Source organism: Gadus macrocephalus, chromosome 6 (assembly GCF_031168955.1).
Source record: "Gadus macrocephalus chromosome 6, ASM3116895v1".
Lineage (NCBI taxonomy): Eukaryota > Metazoa > Chordata > Actinopteri > Gadiformes > Gadidae > Gadus > Gadus macrocephalus.
The window spans coordinates 2730293-2740044 of NC_082387.1; the positions used below are offsets into that span (position 1 = coordinate 2730293).

Genomic DNA, 9752 nt, shown 5'->3' on the forward strand with positions numbered 1-9752 from the left:
ACACAGCTTTTTCAAGAAGGTGGTCAGACACACTCGTTGTTTCAGGAATATCTTGCTGTCCCTTGCAAACAAACACCAGCTCATGGTTGCATACCATCAATCACATGTTGTCAAACCATCACTTGCAGTCACAAATACAACAGCGGTCTCTTTAGATGTGCTTAAGGATGATCTAAAAGAACTGGTGAAATGCAGATTCCCTGCTGTTACGGCTGTGCATGTTGCCAATAATGTGTGCAGTTTAGGCACAGTGGGAATGTTGTTGTGTTGTGGTTCCACTGCAGGACTGCCTGACTTTTCTGAAGTGTTGCAGATAATGGTGATTTGTAACAAACAGACTTTTTTTGTGAGACAACAAAATACATGGTACAATGAACACCTGAGGAGTTATGAGCTGGAGAACACAGGGAGTGTGCAGTTACTTGAGCAAAGAGAGCTTAAAGATTTTTATCCTTTGGCTCCATACACCCTTGCAGGAAGACGCCTGACAACTTTGAAGCACCACATTTGCTTATCCTTTTAAGTATAAGGAGAGAAGCTTGGGAATAAATGTCTGCATTTCTCTCCTCTGTTGTTGCAGCTTCTTCCTGTTGATATGGCACCCTCAGCGAAACTGCGGATAATTTTTGGGGAGGATGTCGTCCACAAACTACTTTTACCTGCAGGAATCCCAAGCACACTCCAGGACCTCACTGATGTTCTTCGTGAGACATTTGATATTACAGGACCATTCACTGTTATGTACCAGGACATGGATTTCGATGGTCAGTACTTCACTTTGACCTCAATTGAGGAAGTACAAGATAAAGCTAACCTCAAAGTAGTAAAAGCTGAACCAGTGATCTTGAGTCTCACTCCTGTGGACATGTCAGAAGTCGAATCTCCAGTTCCACTATCAGGCTCCTCCTCATCTGGATGCAGCACAATCCTGTTGTCCTCTCCAGATGTGAGTGCACCATCCTACAGGTCTGAGCCATGGCCATTTAAGTTTTCAATACCAGTCTTTTCCTATGATGTAAACCTTGCACTGGAAGCAGGAAAGCACGCTCATGAAAACGATGGCAAACTTTTGAACAACCCAAGAGTAACTAGTAGCATTCTTGAGAAGCTTGCAGAGACTATATTTGGCTTCACGGCATATCCAACTGGTATCCAGGTTTTAGCTGTTGCTGAAGCCTTGGTAGAAAAATACCCATGCCTCAAAGAGCCAGGGTCTTTCAATGGCCTATATGGTTGGCAACAGAGGATTAAATATAAAATGGGCAACTACAGGGCAAAGTTAAGAGGTCGCCAATTAGCCATTCCAGAGCTCGAGGTGAACACACTGAAGAGACGATGCTCCAGTGAAGAGGGTTCACTTAAAGGCTTTAAAAGGCCAAAAAAAGCTGAAGTCAACTATCTGCCACCACTGCCATTTGGTGAGACTGAGGAAACCTTAGAGAAGGAGAGACTAGATTTGCTGAAGGAAATAAAGAAGAAGAACAATGAGAGGGCCATTAATGAGAAAATGGAGAAGTCCTTCGCTATGAGAAGAACAGAGGTTGTCAGGGATTGCCCCGCAATCTAATGATGAGGTCATACACACTGAGAATGTATCACTCTTTTATTTAATCTGATCAGTATCTGTGTTGGCCTGAAACTGTTCTCCTTGTCCTGTCACTGGCTACAATCAACCAATTATGCACATGATTTTCTCCACGTGTATACAAACCTGTCATCTCTCCCTTAAAGGTTGGGTATGGAATTCTCTTTTTGGCCATTTTTGCAAAATTACTTGAAATCCTTATCATAACCCACTTATAGCCACTGAGTTAGAAGTACTGACATGAAAATTAAACAAGTCAATCATCTGTGGAACGGGTAGGGCTCGGAAAAACTCCAGCCAATTATTTCCAGAACCACCGAGTGGCATTGGACAGTAAGTATGTCAATCAAACGTGCAGTCATACTGCACTCCCCCTCCCCCGCTCCCATGTACTTGTACTTGGAATGGGTGGAGTCAGAGTCAACGTTGAAGGAGAGGGGGTAGGACCATTTGAGCTGTGTATTTTCAAAATCTGCTGGCGTTTCGCAAATCCCATACCCTACTTTTTAATATGTGCTCAAAAGCAGAGAGATTTACAGAATTTTCAAAGTGACCCTCTGAGTGCAGCGAGATCCCTTCCTACTGCCCATAGACTCCCAACACAATAATTTTCCAAAATATTACTTGTGTGTGGGAATTCCTGTCCTTGCCTGCCTGGTTAATTTTGTGATGGAAGGTACTGTTATGTTGGGAAAATTCATTTGCACGTCCAGTGATGAGGCAGAAAACTTCCCTCACTGGGCAGAGTTTCTGGACCCACATATTATGACATGCACTAAACATTGACTCTTGTCTCAACATCGTTAAAAAATGTATTTTAAGTTGCACACTTCACGTTAGAATGCACTTGCAGGCTTACATTCCCCATGGGTAACTTTCTGTTTACATCTATATGTGCTGTGATGTATGTATTAGAGCCCGACCGATATATCGGCAGGCCGATATTAGGCATTTTTCAAACTATTCGGTATCGGCATTATAATGGCCGATAAATTAATATTAAAAAAATAAAATAAAATGTTTGTCCACCAGAGGGCGCTCTAACGCCCCAAACCCGCTGATTCAGCCAGAGTGAATGACGGAGATCGACGGAGATCATCGGTGTTGTTCATAGCTGTGTTCGAAATCATTCCCTATCACGGATATAGTGCACTATATAGGGTGCTCGCCATTTTGCAGTGGTGTTCGAATTCTCAGTGGTTAATTTCATGCACTAAAATTTGAGTGTACATACGATGTTCCCTACTTGTTACTCCGTATACCACAATGCAATGCGGTAGTGTTCTTCCGGAGGAGAAGAAGAAGCTGAATAACCGCGAAAACTAATACATTTAATGATGGAGTCTCCGGCTTTCGTTTAGAGATGTCAACAATTTTGGGAGTTAACATAGAAAATGTAATATTCAAAATTAATAAAAAAAACTTGATCAAGGAAATGTTGCATTCAACATCAATACAAGCTCCAGCTTTCCTCGGGATTGCCCGGTTTGTTTACATGATGTGGGAGCATCTGTCTGCGTCACACAAATACCCGGCGCATTTACTGACGCAAATGACGCTTAGAAATGTTCAGCGTAGTGTCCGAATTCTCGTTTGTTCGTTCCCTATATAGTGCACTATATCATAAACACTAGGCTATATAGGGAATAGTGAGGGAGTGAATAGGGAATGATTTCCAACACAGCTCATGTGTGCAAGTGTGTTCATGGTAAGTTGGCAACTGTCACAAGACATACATTGCTTGAATAACAATTAAAAGAACATCCCCATCAATTCTCTAAAGTCGATAAGCATGACTTAATTCATGACTAACATGTCCAGTTTTGCTGTTGTTACGTGTTAGTTGAGAGTGAAAAGGATTTAAAGGATAACTACAAATAACCAATGTTGGGGAAATCTGTTTGTTTTGTTGCGCGTTTCTGGATTTTTTTTTTTTTATATTTATCGGCCGATATATCGGCATATCGGATTTTTTAATCACAAAATATTCGTATCGGTATCGGCCTTAAAAATCCTATATCGGTCGGGCTCTAGTATGTATGCTACATATGTAATGTATTCTCTGCAATAAATTATTTTTGTGTTTAATAGCATCCTGTCGATGGCAGAAGGGACATTATCATCCGTTGCTTCGTTGAGTATCTTGGAGAGAGTGGAGAGGAGCTGATCAAAGACTATCAGGTATCTGATGATAATCATGACCATATTAAAATGATTGTCAAGCCTTATAATCTGGTTTTCACTTGTGATATTATATTGAAGGTCAAAGATTCTCTACACTTGTGATGTTTTTTAAAAGACTCAAGATGCATATTTTTAATCTGGCTTTTAACTGATTTCTTAAATTATTTTTATGCTCATACCCATTACTTTTTTTAATCATATTTAACTTTATCTTATCTATCTTAAACTTTAACCCTTAAGTGTTCTTGGGGATATTTCCAGCCACCCTGTTTATTTAACAAGCCGCGTTTTGGCTTTCGGAACATCCACGAAGTAAATAAGTTAAGAACACTTAAGAGTTGCCTTTTGTCTCTATTTAACTATCACTTATTAACTTTATTTTATTAGCAAAAGAGTAATTTAATTGATACTTTTTTATAACCTATTTTAATCCCTCAGTTTTCAGCACCAGTGTTTCCCCCATGGGGACCTTCCACACTGGGACTAGTTCTGGTCTACCAACACGGGTGCCGTCCCATAGATAGCTCCAGCCTGGGTGGCTGGAGGGCTCTGCACCCCTGTGTGGAGCCTCCCGTCTGCCCGGGCCAGGGTGGTCACTGTGGCGGCACTCCCTGTGGTCGTGGGCGATGACCCCTCTCAGTCTGGATGGCCCCCAAAAGTGACTTTCTTTGTCTCAGGGTTAGCCTCTGTGAAGCACGTTGTGTAACTTTATGTATGAAAAGTGCCATATTAATATTGTTTGATTTGAGTACACTAAATTGAGTATACCTTTTTTGTTTTTATTTTCATGTTTTTTTCTCTTAACCTTTTCTTTTACTTGGAATCTATTCTTATTTTTTTTCTCATTGTGCCTTATATGTTTTCACAGGACGTCAGCCAAGAAGCAGTGAAAGAGGACTGCAGTAATCACATGATGAAGATCAACGTCATCCATCCCAATGTGGCACAGGAAAACCAAGATCCCGTGTATGTGTCAGTCATCATTGAGGGGACAGAAGTTCTGGAGGACTGCGTGAGTGTGACAAACGCTTGCCTCCTGCTCATGGGTGTCATCTATGCTGTCAACTTGAGTTACCCACTAAAACTGAAATATACGTTTGAAGTATTTCAGAAGGTCTTTCTTGAGCTTGACGCCATTAAAATGTCACCAAAGGTCCAGTCTCTCCACAATAAACTTTTAGCGTGAGTGTTCCATTGTGCTATTTGTGCTTTTGTCCAGCACAAAGAATCTCTTTACATTTTGTCATTTTTCTGACAGAGATTTCAAGTGTTGCTTAGTTTTTAAGTTATTTCTGTCCTGAATATCCTAAGAATGTCCGCAAAGGTAGTCATTGCAACTGTTAATGGAAAGAGTTTATGTATGCATTCTTTGCTGTTCTGAAAAGTCAACTAACACTGTATTCGCTGGAATAGTCAGTTGGTTATTTGTCATTCCGCGTTTAATTTGTCAAATCCTACACTGCTTTACTTTTGTGTGTGTGTGTGTGTGTGTGTGTGTGTGTGTGTGTGTGTGTGTGTGTGTGTGTGTGTGTGTGTGTGTGTGTGTGAGAATGTCCGCAAAGGTAGTCATTGCAACTGTTAATGGACAGTTTATGTATGCATTCTTATTTGTTCTGAAAAGTCAACTGTATTTGTTTGTATGCTGGAATATCAGTCCTAAAGTCAGTTGGTGCTTTGTCATTCCGCATTAAATTTTTCAAATTCTACACTGCTTCATTGTGTGTGTGTGTGTGTGTGTGTGTGTGTGTGTGTGTGTGTGTGTGTGTGTGTGTGTGTCGAGAAGTTCTGTGGTTATAATGTTATGTAGATATTTTAAATCTATGCCATTTCAAATGTGAAATAAAATATTTCAAACACCCCTTAAGCTGCAAATATTTGTTTCTGGAAAATATTGAATTATTTAATAGAATAGTAAAGATATTTACTCAATTCAATTGATATTAACTAATACATTCATAATAAATATTACTTAATAATTACATAAAATATAACAAAGAAAACATGAGTAAGAAACACAAAGAAACATCAGCGACGTTTACTTGGGTTTTGTAATTAGATGCAATCAGGCCCGGTTCCAGAACAGAATGCCTTGGGGTGCATCTGAGATTACAGGGGGTGCACCAGTACTATACTAAAACCAGCTACCCAGCTTCAGTTCAGACTTCGCTTTTTTACACACAGGCTTTTCCTACCATAGACAAGCACTTCTGCGTTGTTCTACTGACATGTTGGGACAACAAACAATTACTGTGCTTAAAAGATGGTATCATATCATGTCTTGTGATGTGGAGAACATTGCAGCTGCAACATTAGCTTATTGATATCTTAGATAGCTGAATATAGGTTTTTGAGGTGTAAAAAATAACAGAATTCTACACACAAAAAAAAACATGTGACTGCAATTCAAAAATAACGTTTATTTTTTATAAATTGTGGCAGGATATTTGACATAACAAATAATTTTACATTGCCACTTAAAAATAAAACAGATTTTAGCTGAACAAGGAAAGAACACTTTCAGACTTTGAACTTTGAACAAAAAGTAATCAGTATAATACTCTTAAAGTTAACACGATTCTAAATAAATGCAATAAAAAGAAATATGGGTTCTTATGAACATAATACATTTGATACATGTATTGGATATCCAACGGATATATAACTGTTGCTGCCGAAGAAGTTCAACGTCACTACCGTGCGCACCATAGATATGTGCGTTCGTGTATTCTCTGCGAGCCGACTCGGATCTCGGATCGGACGCCACGCCCACACTAAAATCGTTTTATTATGTTTTGAGCGTAGGTCGTCGGAGAAAAACATGGACGCCACCCGGAAAGCTATTGTTGCGGTAGCATTGGCCGACTACTTCTACTATTTTCATTTATATTATTTCAGGACTACGAAATAATATAAATGAAACGGTGCGTTTTCACCGTACGAAAACGCAGCCATTTGAACTTCTACAATTTTCACTTCATTTCATGTTTCAATGTATCTTCTGCATATGTAAGTTATTACAGCAATACGAGTGATTGAAATTGCGATTTAAACCACCAAAGCGGTCCAAACACAATGAAAACAGTTCACTGAATGTCACACTGGGCGCATCCATCTTCAATTCTATCTCGGAAGCCTCGCTCGGTCACCGCTGAGTTCAAACGAGATGGCGAGATCGACTTCCGAGGAAAAGGGGCGTGTTTGTGCGTGTCGCTAGGCAACGTCCTCGGAGCTCCGAGACGGATGGATATTAAAACGCACCAATACTATATGGGTGCGTGCATTTTGCACACGATGCCGGCCGGCGGCCAATCACAGCAGCGCTGATATAGAGCGACAACATTGCGACCTCGAGTGTGATATTGCTTTATACAACAGTTATACTAGTAAAATGTACTGTTAATAATAATAATTGACAATAGATTTTGATTTGTTTGTTTATTTAATCATATAAACGAATGAAATTGCTTCCGGCAACAAAAATAGATCAGTCAGAGTGATGTTGGATGCTGATATCTCAACGGTATTTAATGGAAATTGTCACAGGTTTCATGACAATTTGTTTTGTGAGCAAGTATTTTATTATTTTTTATCATATTTATAAAAAAAATAATCTTTTTTATTATTATTTTTTTTTTCAATTGAGGGTGCAAACATTTTTTTTGGGGGTGCAATGCATGCTTATGCACCCCCGTAGAACCGGGCCTGGATGCAATGGTAAACCGAGTGAAAGTTACAACCCATAGGTGAGTATTGTCAGTGCAATTTATTTGTGTATTTTTCATAAAAAATAAGTGGTTCCAGTAAGTAAATATTACTTAGAAATAGCCTGAGTAAAGATTACTAGTACTTTCTGTGTGGAAAAATATGCCTCGCTTTTTTTAAGTAAATGTCACTCCAAATTTCTTTCAGTGTAAGGGCAAGGAATCCTCTGAAGGAAGTGCCAACACCTCAGTGTCCATGCCTGTTAAACAGTACATGACAGATTAATATATCTCTACGGCAGACACTCAAGTGGTTGCACTGCTGCAAGAAACTCCAGCCAATGATTTCCAGAACCACCGAGTGGCATTTGACAGTCAGTACGTCAATCAAACGGTCGTACTGCACTCCCCCTCCCCGGCTCCCATGTACTTGTACTTGGAATGGGTGGAGTCAGAGTCAGCGTTGAAGGAGAGGGGGTAGGACCATTTGAGTTGTGTATTTTCAAAATTTGCTGGCGTTTCGCAAATCCCATACCCTACCTTTGACGGTCCAAATGTTACAAATCGACTTTGACCCTCGGGAACGAAAAATCGAATAATAGAAAATTCTGACCCATCCCTAATTGCCATGGGTAATTGTTTGTCACCAAATTAAACTAATCTGAATTTGCACATAAACAAACCTGTAGTTAGGCCACTCCATCGGTCTGCACGGCCTGTATGGCCCGCACGGCCTCCACGTCTCCCTCTGGCCTTGCCGCGTCCGCTCCGGCCTTGCCGCGTCCGCTCTGTTTGGTTGAGCTCCGTGGTGAATCCCCTCCAGATCTTGCCCGATTGACATTCTCCGCAGCCTCCTGTGTGTTTAAGTCCAACATCTTGTTAGACGGAGTTTCTGAGGTACTGAAACATTCATTTCATGTACAAGTTCAAGTTCAGTTAATGTACAAAAGGTTGTTACCATGGCTTCAGCAAGGAATTGGTCATGCATCAACCCAATGGCAAGGTGTCTTCCTTCTGCGCGGGGGTCACGGAGATCCAGGTCAAACAACTTGTCCATTGCAACACGAGAGAAAAGTTACAGCGATAGAATGACTAGATCGACTGCCGACAATCGATCTTCAGAATGCTTGTAAGATTAGCAGTCCTAGCTATATGTCGCTCGAGAGCAGCGTCATAGAGCTCGTAAGTCCGCCCCTTCCGGTAGGCCCCTCATGGGACCTCTGAGATCGAAAAATATGAATGGGTTTCATTGGAGAGAAAGTAATTATTTTCTGGTCCCCGTCTTTATATGTGCTGGATTACACATATGTTGTTTGTGGATTTAAATTAAAAATCTTCATGCAAAGAAAACAAAAGAAAATTGCGAGGAAGTTTGATAATGTTAGGTTTTTGTGAGGTCGCTTTTTGAACTACAGCCCCTCGCTGCTCTCGACGTGAATGATATACGTCACCACCACTCTGCCACAGACATGGCGACCACTCTGCTCCACTTCACCACTTTTTTCCAAGGGGAAGATAAAGGCATCGAAAGAGATGAAAACCATTATAATTTTTCTCTTCAGCCTTAAACTGAACAATTGCACAATAAACGGTCAAACTCTTGGCATGAAAAATTATCATTTAAATCCACAAACAACATATGTGTAATCCAGGGCATATAAAGACTCAGGCCCGGTTCTACGGGGGTGCATAAGCATGCATTGCACCCCCGAAAAAAAAGTTTGCACCCTCAATTGAAAAAAAAAAATAATAATAATATTTTTTTTTTTATAAATATGATAAAAATAATAAAATACTTGCTCACAAAACAAATTGTAATGAAACCTGTGACAATTTCCTGTGACAGTAATATGAGCTGTTGGCATATTGCCTTTGACCAACATCTCACACATAGTCCCTTAGGTACGGAGGGCGCTGTCGTCTGGTTCTGGAGGGGTACCTTTGTGGCCTTGGTGAGGCACCAGTGACAGCGTCACCGTCATCATCTTCGTCGGGATCTGATGGAATGTCCTGTATCTCTGGATTCACTCTCTTGAAAAAGGATGAATTACGAGTAATGGCATGTCCATCTCTGGTCGCAGTGACCATTGAGCCTTTCACTTTTGAAACAGTATGTGGCTTACTGTTGTATGGTGTTTTGGTTGTTTGTGAAGCACTGCGTCACCAGGAATGAGGGGGCGTGGTTTGGCGTGACGGCGTGCGTCTGAGTTGCGCTTCATCTTGGCCTTAGCTGTGTTGTCTTTGTCTCTGATTGTGTGGTCAACGTTCTTTTCGATGGTTGA

At 40.6% G+C, this 9752-nt stretch overlaps 1 long non-coding RNA gene across 1 annotated transcript; it reads right to left on the minus strand.

Moving 5' to 3' along the window:
- Positions 1-7674: 7674 nt before the first annotated feature.
- On the minus strand, positions 7675-8992 carry LOC132459226 (uncharacterized). The gene is made up of 3 exons (XR_009526158.1): positions 8429-8992; positions 8154-8324; positions 7675-7730 (listed from the first exon to the last, which is right to left on the minus strand). It is a non-coding gene; the product is annotated as an uncharacterized LOC132459226 (long non-coding RNA).
- Positions 8993-9752: the final 760 nt, after the last annotated feature.